Below are 19,710 nucleotides of genomic sequence, written 5' to 3'. Positions count from 1 at the left end.
GATTGTTTGTCTGCTGTCTCTCCGTTACTCTGGAAGTGATTAGGTACCCACTATCTTTCTAAGTCAATGATCGTCTCCCGTTTGCTCTGCTGCTTCCTCAGATTAAGTTCCTCCGCTGACCGTGATCTTCATATTTTCATCATCATCGTCACTGCCTTGCCTTTCCTGCGTACTGGACACAGGCTCAACTCTCGTAAACAACTTCGGGATGCAGGTTAAGAATTTAAGATGATGCTCCGGAGCCGTCAGTTCAGTTTCGACTGCCCGGCTGTAATAACCGTTTTCAGGGTTTCTGTGTGTCTTTCGGGGACTTGAAGTAAGAAAACTGGACATTCCAGTAATTCGTCATTTTCGAGAACAGTGTAAGGTGAAAGTGAAAGCAAAGTAAAGAAAAGCTTACAACTGAAGCAACAACAAGATAAGAAAAGTGAAGGTCACAAACCGGCGAAACGAATCGAAAAAAAATCAGGAACAGCAACTACGAACCAAGTTCTTGAGAAGGCGAAGAACGTCGAAAGCAGAATTGTGAAGTTGTTTTCCCCCTGTTTGGATCCATTCGTTATTGGTTAAGTGATGTAAGTGGTGATTAATTTTTAATTTCTTGTTCTATACCCGCCACGTGATGGTTTTTCGACCAACCATAAACGCAAACGACGACGACGACGACGTTTCGAGATTGGTGAACAATCCGAGCGATGACTTTTTAAGGCAGATAAGGTGACGACGACGTGCATTAGCTTATTTTTGGGCCGGGTTCTTGTCTTGTCCGCACGCTGATTGTGTTGTGTTGGGATTAAAATATGATTGTGGCGATGATGATGAATCGTAAACAGAGGTTATCAGTGCTGTTATAATCCACAGTTTTGGGATGAAATACTGTCACAGATCCCAGTTGTTAGAATAAGGAAAAAAATGTGCTGGTAAGATGTTGTTGCTAACCCACGTTGGTTTTTCGAATTCAAATTTGAAATTGGAACTGATTTTGAAAAATGGTGTATCAACCGTTAACAGATTAGAATTGATCAGATCTATGTTTGTTTAAAGGCTACAAGAAGTCAACAAAAAATGTCAGTAGTGTGTGTTTTTCGATAGCATGATTGATGTTGAGATGTTGGTCTTGCGACAAGAACATTCTTAATAATTTATTGCCGTTTTAATAGCCGGGCTTGATTTGTTTAACATTAGCACACACGCATATCAGGAATTCGAGAGCTGGAAATTCTGTAGAAGCTGGTGAAGAACCTTTTTTTTATTGTCAAAAACGATTTGGAACTCGTTTTAAGTAATCAAAAATCTGTAATCTAGCAAAATTTTGACATCCTTTCTCGATTAAGAACAATGGTAAACTGGTGCCAAACTTTTCATAACATAGATTTTTCCAATTTTTTTGAACGTTTCACCAACATTATGAGGCATTCCAGATCATTTCTGTCATGTTCATATTTTTGGTTGCATACCCAAAGGCGCTATTATATTTAGAATAGCAGAGTTAAGATAAATCTTGCGCTCAACATGTATTATTCTCAGCAAGTTCTAGAAATTTTAATTACACAACTACGATAAAAAAAATTTAAATTAAAATTTTTCCAGAGGCACTTTTGAATTCATTGTTAAGTAATAATTGCAAAAATATTGGACGATCACTTTGTCTGTCGTCTGCTACTAAATTTGAAATCAGGAACCAAATGACCGTGCCAAAAAACCCCGTGTATAAATATCGACTCAATCATTGCATAACAACGTAAAAACCCTTTCGGTGGACTCTTATACAATCTTTGATATCTGAAATCGATTGCCCTTCCCTCAAAACACCCGTGTGCGAATTTTCAAAGCAATCCGTTGAGCAGGCATCAAATTTTGTTTCATTAAAATGACCATTCTGACCAGTTTCACCAAACTGAGCATGCCTTATCTACAAAACAACAGCTTGTTGATTTTGTTTGGTTCCGGAACAAATTTTTATTATAAACGATTACAAATCTTTTCAAAAAGTGCTCATTTTTGTCGAAAAGTAAAAAATGCTGCAGCAAAATTTGCCTGACCTAGCTGGAAACCAACTATTCGACCAAAGTTCACGTGGTGAATCGTTAAAAAAAACCTAGAGGACCCAATAGTAAGCTGAAATTTGAATAACAGTGCAGATTATTGATTCCACGAAGTGAGAGAAATGTGAAAGGTTTTGTCATGCTCAATCCGAAAATATGAATAGAGGAAGTGATAAAACAGTCAATTTTTTTTTCTGACTGGTTCGTCTAGCTGACTTTTACATAGGCCTGACTTCATTTCTACAATGTGAAAAATCTGCCTACAGGTTAAATAAACAAAATACGGTGGTCAAATCGTGCGCAAAATATTTGGACTGTTTGTGGGGAGATATTTTGAAAAAAATTCCGTAATGGACAGAAAAAACAAGCTCATAAGCGATCACCTGGCAGGTTCCAAACAGAAACTTTTCGTTGACAAGTCTCGCCTGTATTTTCCGGAGATAAACAGATAAAAAAAATTAAAAATGTAATGTCTAATACTTGGGGAGGCTAACGATTTGTCGAAACTGCAAATTACTCAATAATTTTGTAGTATTTTTACCCCTAAATGTATGCAGCACCTTGATGCTTTTTCTTTGATTAAACGATAGATTTATGACAAATAAAGAAAAAAGAAAAATCACTTAATTATTTATCTGAGTCCGATTGTATCAGGATATATATGAAGGTAATTGTAAGATTTTGTTTTAAGTCAAATTCTCACCATTTTCAGCAAAATATTTCCAAAAAACTGTTTTTTTGTTTGTTTGTAAGACTCCCTTCCCCCTTCCTGTGAGGGGGGAGGTCTCAACCATAACAGGAACCTTCCCCGGTCTACAATTCCCACACCTGTCAAGTTTCACGCAAATCAATTCAGTAGTCCAGACAGAAAACCATTTATATATGAACAGATGTAGGCGATTTGTTTTATAAACAACCCTTTTTTCACATTAACTGGTTGGTTGGTTGGTTCACTGGCGATGGTTAAATACAGGCATTTTTCAATTAAATCCGGGCAACCGGACCAGGCCGTACTGTTCTTAAATTAACTATTTAATATCCGGGAAAAACCCGAATAAAACCGGGCAATCTGGCAACCTTAGGCTAGAAGCAATGATTATTGACCAGGGAATGAATTTTAATAAGAACGCAAATCGATTAAAACCACAACTTACAAAAATGTATAACAAACAACATTTTGCAGTTTTCAAAGCATTTTTTTCGTTTAAAGCAGTAAACTGAGAAACAAAACTTTATAATTCACAACTTAACATTTTTCAACCAGACTTTCTGTGATAACACGCTAAATTTGAATCAAATGCAAACAAATCAAAAATTATGTTTGATTTCAAATAAAGTTGTTTCAAGTTGATGTTATGATGATTACTAACAAGGGGCTTGTGATATTAGACTGAGTCGATTTGGGGTCATTTTTGAATTTCTCAAACCCTGGGGTCTCAAAAGCTTCGTTTTGGTCCAAAACTCATCCATGATTTTTTGCAGAATTTTTAAGTAACGTTTACATGAGTAAAGGTTTGTATGGGAAAATTGAATATTTTGTACTGAAAAATCAATATCATTTTTGTTTGTTCTATGCAACCGAACCTGCTAATGGTTTTTGTGCCAATTTATAAATTTTTCAAAGGAAATTTTCCGCTGAACAACTTTGTCGAAGAGATATTGCATGACTACTTTTCATGCAAAATTTCGCGGGGCACAAGCAGTGGTGTCAATTGAATTTATTGTATATCAATGCCAAAAAACATACCCCTGTTAAACAGCTAATAATTTTTTGTCTAATAAGATGCGAATTTACGGTCTTCCACAAAGTTGTTCAGCGGAAAATTTCCTTCGAAAAATTTATAAATTGGCACAAAAACCATTAGCAGGGTCGGTTGCACAGAAGAAACAAAAATGATGTTGATTTTTCAGTACAAAATATTCAATTTTCCCATACAAACCTAAAAGTCCAAATTTACTCATGTAAATGTTACTTAAAAATTCTGCAAAAAATCATGGATGAGTTTCGGACCAAAACGAAGCTTTTGAGACCCCAGGGTTTGAGAAATTCAAAAATGACCCCAAATCGACTCAGTCCATTGTGATATAGATCAGTTGGCAAGTCTGTTGTCTCTTGAGCCGTTGTCCGCGAGTTCGAACCCAAGAGTAATTATCGAACACAGTTGTACCGGATAAGATTTTCAATAACGATCCGCCAACTGCAACTTTGATAAAGTCGCGAACGCCATAAAGATGGTAAAACGACTATAATCGAAACAAAAAAAGTAGGGAAGAATGTGGATCGCCTTTTCTGGATCTTCATGATATCTTTTTGGAAAATATATATTTCTAAAAAAAAAACTTTTTGCATTTTCTGACAGCATGTATATAGTTTCAAACTTAAGTGCTGAAAAAGTTGGATCGATACATGAATCCGTAGATGAAGTAGAAGCGTTTCCGTAGGACAAAAAAAAGTGATATTTTGAAAGTTAAAAGAGACTTTATCCTTTAATAAATAAGACTTGATCCTTTAATCAGGGCAAAAATCATGCTTAATCTAAAGATTAAAGTTACATAGACTTTTTTTGACCATTTTAATTTTCATTTCCCAGTATATTATTGTCAGACAAAAAGAATTCTAAAAGTTTGTCCACTACCCTATAGTCATTGCATACTTAAAGGCAAAGCTTTCAAATTTTTAGATAATAGCACTTTTTTGCGTCCTTATATCAGGAAATTATTGGATAAATATTAGCCATTGGATAAATATAAATAATTTAGTGCTAAGTAATGATCAACATCCATTCAGAAGAAAAATATATCTTTTTGGACTCGAGGGATCAAGTGAACCCATAATATATGTACATACGTTTTAGGATTTTTTTTCAAAAAAAAAAAAAATTGAAAATTTACAATTGCTTTGAAAATATGACATTGAAAAGTTCTTACCATACTCTAACGATTGACATATTGGAATAAATATTTTTATTATAATTTTTTCGTGTGGGAATCATTAGAAAATGATAACATCTTGAAGTTACATTTTGTGAGATTTTTCAAACAAACTGCAAAAACTCAAAAAATTAAATTTTCAAAATTTTTTGAGATCACGGTTTTGTTGTTTTGTTCTATTTGTTAATTGTTTTTTTTTATAACATTTGATTTATGTCAGATATTTCAGTTTCGAAATATAGTCTGTGATATAGTTGAGGAATCAAGAATTTCCAGCGATCAAGTATCCTCATTCTCTCCTACAGTTTTGTTCATCTTTATTTTGCTTTAGATATTCGAATTAAAGTGTTCGACAATCACATCACTAAATACGCATATTTTTCTACTATGAAAAATATTTAAACTTTCGTACCCATTTGGACCCTAAATTGTCCCTAGACGAATGCAATCAAACGTGTTTAATAACTGAAATATGCATACCCTGTTCATAATGTAGGGCTTGTTGTGTTCTAAATTTGGTGCAAAGCCATTTGAAAAATGATAATATTAAGTTATTTTTAATTAAAAAAAGATTCTATTTTAGACCGCTTTGGGAAGTGGCTATGCTATTTCCTGAAATAAAAAAGTACCGTAAACTGGGGGAACTTTGATCACTTTTTTCATTCATTTTAGAATATTTTGGAAGGGGTTGTTTATTCGTAATACCTGAAAGCTTTAAAACCCTTACTGAGGTGAGGAGTTTTAAACATGATCATGGATTGCAGTAAATTAAAACGACATTTGTGGTCATAATTAAATGTTTGTTAAAAAACCAGATTTCGAGTTTCGGGGTAACTTACTATGGTTTTTACGAATCTCAACATCTTCAAATTTATTGTTTTGATGCCATTAAGCACAGAAGGCTCAAAACATCGATAACAGTAATTTTTTGTTTGGACTCAATTGAATTTTTCAGCGTTTTATTTCAAAAACTAATATACTCGAATGATGGACAATGTTGCTACATACATTTAGGGGCAAAAATTATAAACATTTCTCAATATTTTTTGGCCTCAAAAACAAATAAAATATTACCTTCATGCAATTCCCTAAGTTTTCGTACTATTCCCACGTTTTTTTTCTTCAAACTTTACCATTTGAAAGGGTTTTTAGCCATTTTTCCTATACAGGCTTTTTCATGGAAAATGACCGTTTTTTTCAATATCCAAAAATTATCATCAAATGACCATAAAAATAACACTTAAACTTAACTTAAACCAAGAAAAATAGTTGAACTTTCACATTAAACAACACATTTGCCCCTAAATGGTTAAATTTGATCAGGAGAGATGTTTGTTTATTAGCCTTCAAAAAACCAGATATTTTAAGATTTTAGAATTATGTTTTAAGTAATATAAAAAATCTCCTAATAAAAACCAAGTTTAGCTTATTTGTAACTCAATTCATAGGCTTTCAAACGTAGTAAACAGTTTTCAGATATTCTTACTTTATACATAGTTAATGATGATTATCTGCAAAAATTTCATGTTGATCAAAGTTACCCCGCTGATCAAAGTTCCCCCAGTTTACGGTACATTTTACAATTTTTGACTGCTTTATACGTTCATTACAAAGATCAAGGCGTTTTCTATCGAAACAAATCGTCGTTTGTTGCAATGTAACCAGATTTAAGCCTAAAAACTCGTTTCTTCTATCATTACTGTGGTCGGTATTCTGGACCACCAAGTTTCCATTTTGGACCACCTATTTCGGACCAGCCATAAACTAAATTAGTTTTTTTTTCTTAATTTTGCTATATTTAAGACAGCGATTGATGCTCAATTATGCGAATTATTCATTCAATTAAACTTACCTAGCAACAGCAACGCAGAACTTCAGCTAATAACACTCTCACAAACCATTTCCGTACAAATTTCTTAACTTTTCGACACTCAGCGACGTGCTTCCTGCAAAAATGCATAAAACCGCTTAAGACAATTCAGTGCAGTGCAAAACGTCGTTAAAATCAAATTGCACTCGAAAATTAGAAAGTTATTAGACGCCTTAAATTCAAATCAATTTATTAAAGTTTAATTGTTCGAATAAAATCAAATTTTCACCTAACACAGAACATATATTTATCAATTGTTTGCAGCCAACAACTTTATTTTGTTTACATTGGTTCATACGACCTAATCAAAACAAACTCTAGAGTTGATGCATTTTCACTTCCAAAGCCTTAGTGGATTTGGTTTGGCTTTTGTTTTGTAGAATACATAGATTCGAAAAAGATAAAAATGTACGTAAATTATGCAATTTTTTAAACCATCTTAGAGCAAGATTTATTTCGCTGAAAAATTTTCAAAAGTTCAGTTTTATCATCAAAACAATTTTTGTTGAACGGAAAAATTTATCGTTGGAGTTAATTTTTTAACAGATTTTTTATTTAAATTGCATAACAGCAGAGGTTGAAAAACGAGATTTCTAGTACTTTTTGCCTTGTAATTTTTACACATTTCAACATTTTCTCCTAAGTTTTGGAACATATTAAGATTATCTCATAGCTATGATTAATTTTTTTTTTGTTAAAATTGTTCAACTATAAATGATATATTTCGACTGTTACGTAAATTCAACTCGTTACATATTTGCCCATTTTTTGTCGTTTTTTCCTAACCCCTCTTTTAAACTAGGTTTATATTTTGAATCTTTTACCTCACTAAGTTTTTTTTTTCTCGATAATCAACCCTGAATGGTAGTAACTATGAGACCAAACTGTCAATAATTTTTCATGACGCTTGGCGCATGTCCAGTTTTTTCATGTTTCTAATCTTCTTTAACCTATAGCTTTTGACAACTGCTTATCCAAAAGTTACCATAAACGTGGATTGTTAGATTAAAGTGTGGGATAGTGCACAAAAAGTAAGTTTAAACAATGATTGGCTTGGTTTTTTTTTGCCGATTGAAATGAACCCCGTCTGGAGGCGGGTTTGGGCTTTTTCGAGTTGATTAAATAAAATAATGTCAAAATTCCAAATTATTTTATAATAAGCTATTGAAGTAGTGTGCATAATTATTTTTATATCGCCGTACAACGTCTTACTACGTTCATGAACATTCAACAGCAAGTTTTATACCCAGGTTATGTTGAGTGGTCCAAAATAAATTCTTGAGGATTTAAGTAGGACCTATTTTCGACATGGGTCTAACTGCTATTAAAAGCAATTTTTTTGGTTCATTGAGCTAATTCTAAAAATCTTCTGCTTCTTAACACATGTTCACATTCTATTATAATGTTCAACAAGCGATCCCATAAAAATCTAACACAATTATTGACGTATAGATATTTGCTTATGAAAAGACCAACGCTGTTACTAAAGGGATTTCGTGGAGAAAAATATCGTTTTGCGTAGTTCGAGCAAGCACTCAAGTCAGCTGATTTTTCTGACAGAATACAAAAACAATCGTCATTGGGGCATCTTTTCTGAATAATCAATCACAGTCCGCAGTCGTGCCTCAGATAACGATTCATGATTCCTTGCAGATGATTATGATGACGATTACTGGCGCATCTCATCATTGCTACGCTAGAAAAGACTGCAACTACGAATTGCTAATAGTAGAGAAAGTGTTATACATTTGTACGCAAAAACTGAAAACTGGTTCAGTCGGGAATGGTCGAACCGGTTTCCTGTAAGCGACCTTTCGGATCGATTTATGGGAAGCGCATGGAACCTCAAGGAAGGTTGTGGTGATTAGGTCGCGATTCTTTATCAGCTATCAGTAGAAGCGTGTTTCACAGCTAGACATTACACAGCTGAGATGGTGCGAAGATTTGTGGCAGAGATAAGAGAGGCTACTCTGGTCCAAATTTCGTAATTTTACTGCTTGGGTAAATTTTTTCGTGACTTCAGTTTGGATAGCAACTCGAAGATCATGTCGCATGGATAGCAAGAAACCTCAACGGGCAAATAAGCGGGGAACGTTGAATGATGCAACGATTTTTTTTCGTTTCTTCTAAAAAATTGTATTCATATTACTTTTTTCGTGTCCTAACGATAGGTAGACGTGGGTAGACAATATATGTGTGTTAGAAGGCTCAATCGGAGTACAATCTCATAAAACGATCCGAAAGGGCCACACAAAGGTCGATCAGTGGCTGATGTTCCGGTTATGGAACGATTCCAGAATGAACTAGTTTTCTAATGAATGTTTTGACTTCTACAGATTGCTCAACCCATTTTGCAAACATTCCTATACTACACTTTCTTTACTATGTTACTATTAGGTTGAATTTTCTCTGTATAGTAATCAATGATCATCTGCGATCATTGCGTTTCATGACAGAGCGTTTTCATTATCTGGGCAGCACGATTCCGGGCTGTGATTTTAGAGTCCTGCCTATGGATGCATTCGCTTTCTCAGAAGAGATGCTCATGACGATTGTTTTCGATTTTATTTTGCCCGAGAACAGCTGACTTTAGTATTTTAAAGCAAATACGCAAACGGTATTTTTCATCATTATGAATCCTTTTGGTAACATGGTTTTAGGAAAACAAATGTACGTCATACGGATCTGGGAAATTGCACGACAACAAACTGTTTGTTGATAACCGATTCTACCGTTTAGAGGGATTGAGTAAACAGGGAAAGTGCTATTCATAGATTTAATTTAGAACAAATTTTTGAATTGAACTTCATGATACAGTAACAGTAATTTTAAGCTGCTGAAAAACGGAATACAAACACCTAAGAATTTTGATAATGTTGACAGAGTTTCAAGTTATTTAAAGTATACTTTAAAGCGCTTTTTAATTGTAGGGTTTTTTTTTATTTTTTTTTTATTATTTTAATTTTTTTTTAATTTTTTTTAATTTTTTTTTTCTTTTAATAAAAAATACGTTTATTTGTTTGGATATTACAGTTGGATTTACTGATTACATCATATTTTAAGCTAAATGAACTCGATGGATTTTGTTAATATGCACAAGAGCCTTGAGTACGGGCTACCTATTTTCGCTTTCCTTTAAATAGTTTTTTTACCCTTACAGGCGGTTTTTTCCTGATTTACTTATTTTGTTAATTTGAGTTACATGATCTGCTTCTTGCATTACGTGATGGCCAAGGTCTCCGCTTAATCTCCACACAGGGTAAATCATCAGGTGTTGGAACAACAACCTGCTTTGCTCCTCTCACTTCATTTTCCGATGAGTCTTCTGCCACGGTAGCACGCAAAGATTTCCTTTCCCGTTTTTTCCCTTTTCAATCCGCTCTAAATGTTTATCCTCTCCTCCTCCTCCTTCGCTATTAAGGTAGGTAGGGGGGGTAGGGTCTAACACTTTCAAAAAATCGATTTTTTTATTTTTTTATTTTCTTATTGTAAATCATTTCAAGAATGTTGTGTCAAATTTTCAAGTCAATTGAAGCAAAACTGTAGAAGTTATAGGCCTTTATCTCCTCCTATCTAATACTGCAAGAAAGCAAGAGTAGAAACTTCAAACGCGTTTTTCTCGAAAGCACATTTTTAAAGTCCGTGGACATCGTCATTTGAAAACTACTTATCCGATTCTTCTCAAATTTGGAACATATTTTCTACATATAAAATACCAGACCCCAACGTTTTTCTTTTTCGATTTTTTTTACTTTGGGGAGATTTTAGAGGTGAAAAATGGCGGATTTTTGAGTGAAAAATCGTAGTTTTTACTTCAAACAGCCACAAAAATTTCATAAAATATTTTTAAGTTAAATAAAAACGTTGGGGTCCAGAAAAACATCTATTAAAAATATTTTGCTCTGATTTTTTTGACTTCAGATGATTCTGTGCTGAGATACAGTGTCCACCGCAAATCCTGTTTTCTAAAAGGCATCCTCGAAAATGCTCCGTCACCGGCTCATTTTTCAATATTTTTCTACGAAAAAATTACTAAATGTTCTTTTAACAATGCTTTGTATAATGCCAAAAATTTGAATACATTTGTTTGAACGATAGCTCTAGAAAAAAATCGTGAAAATGGTGTTTTTTTTTATACCCGTTAGACCCTACCCCACCCCCCCCCCCCCCTTAATAGAGTTTGGTATCTGTCGAATTCGCCGGTTGAGTCATTTGAATTTTTCTTTACTTTGACCTCACCACATTCACAAATTAAACAGGAAACACAACCGTTTTCATCATAGGCCGCGAATCAATTGACTTTTCTCCTGCTTATGCACTCTTGTTCATTTTCATACAATCTCAGTATGCACGATAATACTACGATGCTTATTTGAATCTTATTTTATAACCTATTCGATGTTTTTTTTTATAAAATGTGTATTTCTTTCAATTAGTTGTTAATATTATTTTATTTCATTTTAATTATCTTTATTTCATCTATCCTCTACAGTATCGTACTTTGCTCTGCTGTTTTATCGTAGGAATCCACACTTGCCGAGTTACTGTTGTTTTCGCGATCGTGGTTGAGATCCGAAGTAGATTCCGTTCGGCTATTTGCCGAGTGAAGAACTACGGCATCACATGACGGCTTAGCTGAAATATTGAAACTTCCCGTGACCACACTAGCAAAAGTTGTCATAGCGTTCCTATTGGCCGATAATCTTTCACCGACATTGCTACTCCTCGGGCAGTTAACCTTGATGTGGTCCGATGAACCACACACGAAGCACTTGTTCCGAATTCCCTCAGAAAAAATCCTAGCTTTGATGGTATGGGTATCATTGCTGGAATTTCAGACGTTACCTCCATATAGACTCCCCTCACCCCACTCCAAATACGAAAACCTGATTCGATTGGATATCTTTCTCGGACCAACTGTTGAATTTTTCCATATTTGCACATAACCGTTGTTATTTGGCAATCTTCAATTTCCGGGGGCAATCCAAATATTCGGACATATTTGACCATTCCGTTCACTTGAGACACACTCACGTTGATTCTAGTTCCATCGGCATAAAGAAAATAATTTTGGGAACCTAGCTGAGCTAGAGCACTGTTCATAAATGTCTCTTGCTGAAAACGCACAAAACTACTGTACTCTTCACGATACATCGCACTCAAACTTTCGCAATTCCATCCTTGTTTTTTAAAGAACTCGAAAACCTCAGAGTTCGTTGGATTCCTTGTGTGCTCTCCAAATCGAATTTGGATAGTATTTTCTCGTTGAAGATCCATTTTTTCAAGACGTCGTTTCACACAAATCGAAGGTTAGTCTAATTTTTTTGTAAACATATATATTTCGGGTTTTATTCTCTACAAAGCATACATTCTACAAGTTCTCGCAATGCAACGTAAAATCTAGAGCCCCTACCGTTAAATCACTGCTAGCTTCTAATATAAAGTTTACATATACAATAAACAATTTTAGAGCTTTTTTCCTTCTCACTGCTCTGGTATTTTTAAAATCGGGAAAGGCAAAATCATGAAAATTTACTCTCTTATTCAAAAATGACTCTAATTTAGATTTTAGAAAGGACCACAAATGTACAATTCTACTGCAACTGGATAATTTATGTTCCAAATCTTCAATAACTGTCGGACAGTGCACACAAAATGCACTATCTGCTCTATTCTGCCGAAACATCAACGCTGCATGTGGTATCCTTTGATTCACCAGAAGATAATACAGGGATTTCTCCGTTGTAGAGAGAAGTCGGCTCCGAATGTTCCTCCAAACTCGTTTCCATTCCACCGATGGGTTTTCTTCGACGATTTTTGGTGATTTCATCTTCCCTCTGAAGACCTCCAAAAGTGATGTTGTGGATGGGTTTTCTCGAACTTGATCAGCGATGTAGGGCAGCTCACGAGCGACCATTTTGAGGCATGGATATAACGCTGGAATCCCTCTTGGATAAGGTGGATTAACGATTAATCCATCAAATGTAGAAGCAAAAGGAGTGTGTTCTCGACAGCGTACAAAACGATTGAGAAATAGTGCTTTGCATTTTTGTATCGGTAAATGAAGATTGAGCCCACCTTTCTCGACAGCAAGACCAATCTGCTCCATTGACACTCTGGTTGGGTGCCGTTCCCAGAGAAAGTTTCCGATCTGAGATGTTATTCGAGCTGCTGATGAGTTGGGGATGCCAAGGATTGATGCCATGAACCACAATTTCGACGTGACAAAGGTGTTGATTACGGAAACTTTCTGAAGCAAGGACAGGATACGCGGTTTGAATTTCCACATAAGCTGTGATGTCTTCCTAATGACGTCGCACCAGTTTTCCTCAATTGTACGCTTAGCTGAATTGAAGAAGATGACGCCAAGAATCTTCACTGAATCGCAAAGGGTGAACCAACCAGGGGATCTCGTACTCTGTTGGGTTCCGATGTTAATTGCCATGGTCTTGTTAGTGTTTAGAACTGCTCCAGAGCAAAGCCCAAACTCATTGAATGCGTCCAAAATCCGTTGAAATTTGTCGTCGTTCTCCACGATTATAGAGATGTCGTCAGCATACGCCAAAACTAGCTCTTGTGGGTTGTTACATATGGATAGGAGTTTTTCTAGGAGAGGGTGCAAATAAAGGACAAAAAGGTGCATGCTGAGGGGATCACCTTGTCTAACGGAGCGTTGGATGGGAAAGGAGGGGGACAGATTTCCGTTTATCATTATTTTTGAGGTCGATTTCGACATGATGTTATCCAACAAAGAAACAAAGACAGGATGAAATTGCAGACTTCTTAAAACACACAACAGATAGCTTTGATCAACACGATCAAAGGCATGATCAAGGTCGAAAGAGATGAGCCTTCCTGATCTTCTTCGACAGTTGTATTCTACAACGCGGTCTTTAATGGCTGTTAATGCTTCGAAAATGTTACGATTACTGTTCGAACATTTTTGTGATGGATTCAAAATATTATGGTGTTCCATTATTATTTCTAATCGCTGCTTGAGAATCCGTGATAGGAGCTTATAATCAAAGTTTAGCAATGAAATCGGACGGTATGCTTTGATTGTATCATCACTGGTTTTCTTCTTGGTCAGCACTATGATTCCTTCCAGAAAACTTTCAGAAATGTTTCCATTAAGCGCTTCGTTCAAGATCAAATTTAGTTGTCTATGGATGATATCGAAGGCTTTCAAATAAAATTCCTTAGGGATACCATCATTTCCAGGAGATTTTCGAGAGGCACTTGATTTAATAGCAAAATAGATCTCTTCAGTTGTTATATCTCTCATCAGTTGTTGGTTGAATTCAGAAGTTGGCTCAATCTCTCTATTTACAGGAAAATTCGAGCTCGTCGTTACGTTTTGTCTGCTATACAAACCACGAAAGTAGTCTGTTATATAGTTCTCGATTTCAGCTGGATCAGTTAAGACTGTATCCTGACGTCGGATCGTCGAAATGTGACTCTGCTTTCTGCGTTGCATTCGTTCACCCAGCTGAAAGGAGGAAATTTTTTCACCTCCTATGTATGTATCGTTCAGGCGTTGAAAAGATCTTGAAAACCGGTTTTGATGCAACAACATCTCTGCTTTGACTTTGTTGACTTCTGCAGTTGATTGGGGATTATTCAAGAGATTATTATATGCGACTGTCAAATTGCGATATAATAGCTCATTTTTAGCATGAAACTCTTTAAAAGCTTCATTAGTTTTCCACTTAAAGAAGCTTCGTATTTTGGGCTTAGCGCATTCGATCCACCAGTCCAGCCAACTTCTATAGCGTGTTCGTTCACGTAGCCAACGGTTCCACTTTTGCTGAAACTCTTCTAAGTGCTCTTCTGTTAAAATATGGGATCGGATGGACCAAAACCCACGCCCGTGAGCCTTGCCAAGATCAGGAAGACAACATCTAATTCTGAACGCCTTGTGATCAGAGAAACACACAGGGAAAAAGTCAGCTGTACGAAGATGGGAAATGAGAGAGTGAGAGATGTAAATGCGATCAATGCGCGAACCCGAATTTGGGCGAATAAAGCTGTATGCTATTTGATTCCCATGTTTTAATTCCCATGCATCAGACAAATACATGTTGTCGACAAACCTTTTTAGCGATATACTTTGGTTATTACAACCAGTAGCATCTTTCAATGATAACACACAATTAAAATCACCTCCAAGTATTAGATTTGGAGCAGCGTTTTGGAGATAGAAGGGAAGTGTGTGACGAAAAAGATGTTCGCGCGCTGCTTGGTTTTGTGTGCCTGATGGAGCATAAACATTGCATACAGTTACGTTACCTCCCAGCTTTACCGTGATAACACGACTGTCTAAACTGCGTTGTATGTTAGTGTACGGTATGTGTTCTTTGAGGGCAATAGCAGTGCCTCTTCGTGCACTGTCAACGTTCGTGATCACATTATAACCAGGGATAGTAAAGCTGGGGTTCTCAACTTCTTGGAGCAAGACAATATCAGATTCAACGAGACGAATAAACGAAACCAGGGACTGTATTTTGTTTGTATTAGACACAGCATTGGTGTTTATGCTGCAAATATTGTAGCTTAAGCTAGTGTTAGTAGACATAGTTAGTCACAAATCTATCTAAGACGACCTTTCCCGCGTTTCACTTTTTTAAACGGGGCTACTTCATTCGAAGAGTCGTCAGCTGAACCTTCACCAGCAGAGTCTTGCATCTCAGTATCGGAAATCTGATGGTTGATGGGATGGGAAATATGGGAGGGGAGTTGGGGAAAAGTGAAATCACTCACCACATTAGAGCTGTTGTCGACTTCCTTGCGTGCCGCTGCAGGTTTCTTGTTGATAGCCGCTTTCTCTAGCGCAGGTGTGGGTGATGTACGCCCAACGTCCAGTGGTGTCGAGTTATCACGCTTTCCTTCTTCCTCCATTCGTTCGTCCGATGATGTTGACTGCTGCTCATATTCGATGTTGGTTTCGGTAACGGTACTTTGGTCGGTGGGAGGCGTCGTGGTGGTATTGCCATTTACTGTTCGCTGGTGTTCTTGTACTTGTGTCGGCTTAGAGTTGACGAAGCTGGGCATCAAATTTGGTCGGCCTTGAGAGCTGTTTCCACTGGTGCTGGCGCCACATAGCACATCTGCGTAGCTGCCTCCTCCACCACCCCCACGCGCGGCTTCCAGTCGTTGGTTGAGATCGTTCTTTTGTCCCACTAGTTTTCGGTTTTCAACACAAGTGCTGCCCGGATGAATTTGATAGTGGCAGTGGCGGCAAATTTGAGGCTGGCTTCGGTAGGAAACTAGCGTTTCTTCACCTTGGATTGTAACAAACGATTTGATATGTTTTCGAAGAATCATTTTCACAATTCTCACACCAGACACAACACCTTTGTATTTAAAACCTTCGTTCCACACTTCATCTCTGATAGAAAGCACTTCACCATACGACTTCAGAAATAATATGATTTCCTCATTTCGAACATTTTCGGATAAGTCGTGGATTTTCACTTCGATTCCGCCATCATCCATAATTAGTCGCACCTTAGTACGCTTATTATTCACTTCGATGTCATGTTTTTCGTTGTGCTCAATAACTACATCTTGAGCAGTTTTTAAATCCAGACACTTCACATGTGCGCAGTTTTGCGCATGGTTCATTTGTAGGCGTATCACTTGTTGCAACGAAAGACCGAGAGGTCCATGAACGAAATCATGGATTTGTTCATACGATGGGCGCTTGGAAAAGTTTCTTAAATCAACCTTGAAGGTATTTTCTCGCACTCGAAAAGACATTGTCACGAACCGAACGCTTAAGCAGAACGTGAAAAAAAAAAAATACTGTCGCCAGAGAACTGACGCTGAAGCTATAGCAAGATCACACTTAAGTGCGGAACGCACACGCCAAAAACTGTACAACTCGGAGCTCTAGACAAACGCGTCTGCTCGCAACGAGCGCTTGAGCCGAACTATGTCTAATCAAACTGAAACACGATTCCTAATGCTGGTAGAGCAGCCTGGAAACACGTCTGATCGACAGCGCGTGCTGAGACGAACTGAGGGTTGAATTACACAAAACAACCAATAAGTAAGATAAAAATTCAATGAGTGTTTCAATAATTCGGTTGCATTTTAATAAGATTCGGTTAAAAATCACTGAAATGAGTTAGTAGACTAGCTGGCGCGAGGCTGGTTTTGGTATGACAGGCGTACTGGGCTCGATTCCCGGTATAGAAAAGAAAACTTTTGGGATCAGATCCCAATATATATAAGAATGATCAATCAGTTGGAAGCTGTCTTGGATCCGGACACCAAAATACCTGATGTTAACTAGTCCACCTGATTTTCTCGTTCTTCCAAAGATATACTTACACCACAGACAACAGAGACCGGGCCTAGAAGAAAAAGGAGCCGAAAACGAATGTAAGAATTCGAATTCTAATACGTTAGTATTTCGTTCAAATATCTCTCAGCAAATAGCCACTGGAATTCCAAATGTTCCAAACCAAACCGGGCAAATCCGGTTAAAATCGCTGTACTTCTCATACAATTTCAAAAGTTGAAAAATTAAGACATTTTTTTTATCGAGGCACCTCAGTGGCTTTGATGTCTTTTTTTTTGTCTTTATTTTAGAGGTTTTTAGCCATAGGCTGGTTCGCTTATTTATAATACAAAAAAAATTGTTCGATGAAGCAAGCTCAATAACAATTGTTATTTGACCCGAAAGTAATAAATTCTGTTAACTTAACGTGAGCTTATGGTGGGACTTCTCTAAAATTGTGGATAAATCCAGATAAAATTTGAACTTTTTTTCCTGAAATCCAGGTGACAACCAAAACCTAGCTTTCTTTATTTTTTTCTTTTAAAATCCGGACAAGGCTGGATAAAACCTGGTCATCTAGAATGCTTACACTAGACACCACCTCTGTGGAGGATTTCATAATCCTAAAGAAAAATTTAATACGAATCGAATAGTTGTCCAAAATAGAAAAAATAAACTCATTAAACTTTATACAGTGAAAACCCAATTTTGTCACACACCGATTTTGTCTGCCCCCGATTTTGTCTACCTCCGATTTTGTCTTATTTTTTCACCCGATTTTGTCATCATTTTTTATTCAACGCAAAAATACTAAATATCGCTTTTTTTCATTTTCTTTGAACATCTTAGGGTTGAAATCATTCTGAAGGGACAAAACTGATGGATGATTACATCGATATTGAAAGTGAAGATGATTGATAAGGGACGTTTCAAGATTTTTATACAAAAAAGTCAAGTTTTAAACAGGTTTTTTGTTGTTACTATTTTAACTAAATCAAAGTTGTTGAATACAGTTATAACTAAATATAATGGTATAACATAACATATTCAAGTAATCTTAAAGCTGTGTTTTATTTGTTTGCGCTTTCTTCAAAGCAATTTCTCTGATACGTCGCAAGAAGATGACATCATCTATAGAGAGATCTGAAGCATCAGCCCAATCAACTATGTTGTCCAACATATGTACAGCTTCAACGTCATTAATGTTTCACATGAATCATTCATATTAAAAATAATTCCAATTTTCTTCCATTTGGAGGCATAAAAAACAGTTATCAAACCATTATCGCTTTTTAGCTCATCATTCATATGATGTGCTGAGCAATTATCCAGTAAAAACACAGCTTTAGGAAGAAAAGACATTTCGGCTGAAAATTTGCGTACTGCTGGTACGAAGTCCTGGAGGAACCAGTTTTGGAAAATCATTCGAGTCATCCAGGCATTTTTAAGAGGCGAAATACGTGACGGGCACCTTAATTTTTTTTATGATTTTGATTTAAACGGAAGCTTTGAATCTAATCTTTAGTAAATTATAACCAAAAGAAATAATAAGATCATTAGGATTTGAACCATTTAAGATTATTTAATTTTTCTGATCTGAATTTAACCGATCTTAACAAGGTGTTTATAGAAACGTAAAAATAATATTGTATGATGTTTTGATATAAAAAGGACCTATTACTAGTAATATGTCAAAAAAGGGAATATGTATCTACTACAAAACCTCTACACTGTTTTATTGGGATAATTGTGTGGAGTACATATGGGATGGATGAATGTGTAAGTGAGTACGATTGCACATTACCTCACCACTCACCAGCTAGCCAAGTCGAGCAGCTTGAGTGCCGCTGAAAGTGAGTGAGTCAGTCAAGACGCGATGGTCTAGTGATGCGGTTTGTAGGCGGCATAACTCGATGGGTGGTTTCCCGTGGATTATGATGCTACACATTTGGCGACCGACAGGTGATTCTAATTTTAGGAAATTGCGAACCTAGTAGGGAAACCACCCATCCAAAAGAATTGGCTGGAAAATGTGAGCGTGGAAAAAAAACAGGCCTTTAGAATAGCAAAGAAACCGAAAAGTGACAAGTGTTGCCAAGTAGGCAGATGTGAATGATAGAAGATGAGAGTGAAAATTAGGTGAGAATTTGCTAATTGGTACAGAATGGTGAAATTCACAGAGAATCGTAATTTAAAAAAAAATCATTTCAGTGTGAAAATTATGTGAGCTATGAAAGTTTACGCAGATGGAAAAATTCGAAAGCCTTATGAAAGATGCGTGTTGGGAGGACCGCATAGAATATTTAAAAGCGCGTCGGGAGGACAGCTTAAAATTGAGTGTGTTGGGAGGACCACTCTAGAGAATGATGGAACTGCTGATTGTTAATGTAAGTGTGTTGGGAGGACCACTTACTCTAAGTATGAAATAATAGCGAGTCGGGAGGACAGCTAGAATGTAAGTGTGTTGGGAGGACCACTTACTCTAAGTATGAAATAATAGCGAGTCGGGAGGACAGCTAGAATGTGAGTGTGTTGGGAGGACCACTCTTTTTAAAAAAGTTAATAGCTTGTACTACATC

At 36.4% G+C, this 19,710-nt stretch overlaps 1 protein-coding gene across 1 annotated transcript in view; it reads left to right on the top strand.

The window, feature by feature from the left end:
* Window positions 1-239: 239 nt before the first annotated feature.
* Window positions 240-19,710, top strand: part of LOC129746290 (uricase) — a 28,460-nt gene continuing 8,989 nt past the window's right edge. The window contains exon 1 of the mRNA XM_055739889.1: window positions 240-575. The gene's annotated coding sequence lies outside the window, so the exon portion shown is untranslated. The remainder of the gene's footprint in view (window positions 576-19,710) is intronic.

Source organism: Uranotaenia lowii, chromosome 2 (assembly GCF_029784155.1).
Source record: "Uranotaenia lowii strain MFRU-FL chromosome 2, ASM2978415v1, whole genome shotgun sequence".
NCBI lineage: Eukaryota > Metazoa > Arthropoda > Insecta > Diptera > Culicidae > Uranotaenia > Uranotaenia lowii.
This window is presented reverse-complemented; position numbering and strand designations above follow the sequence as displayed.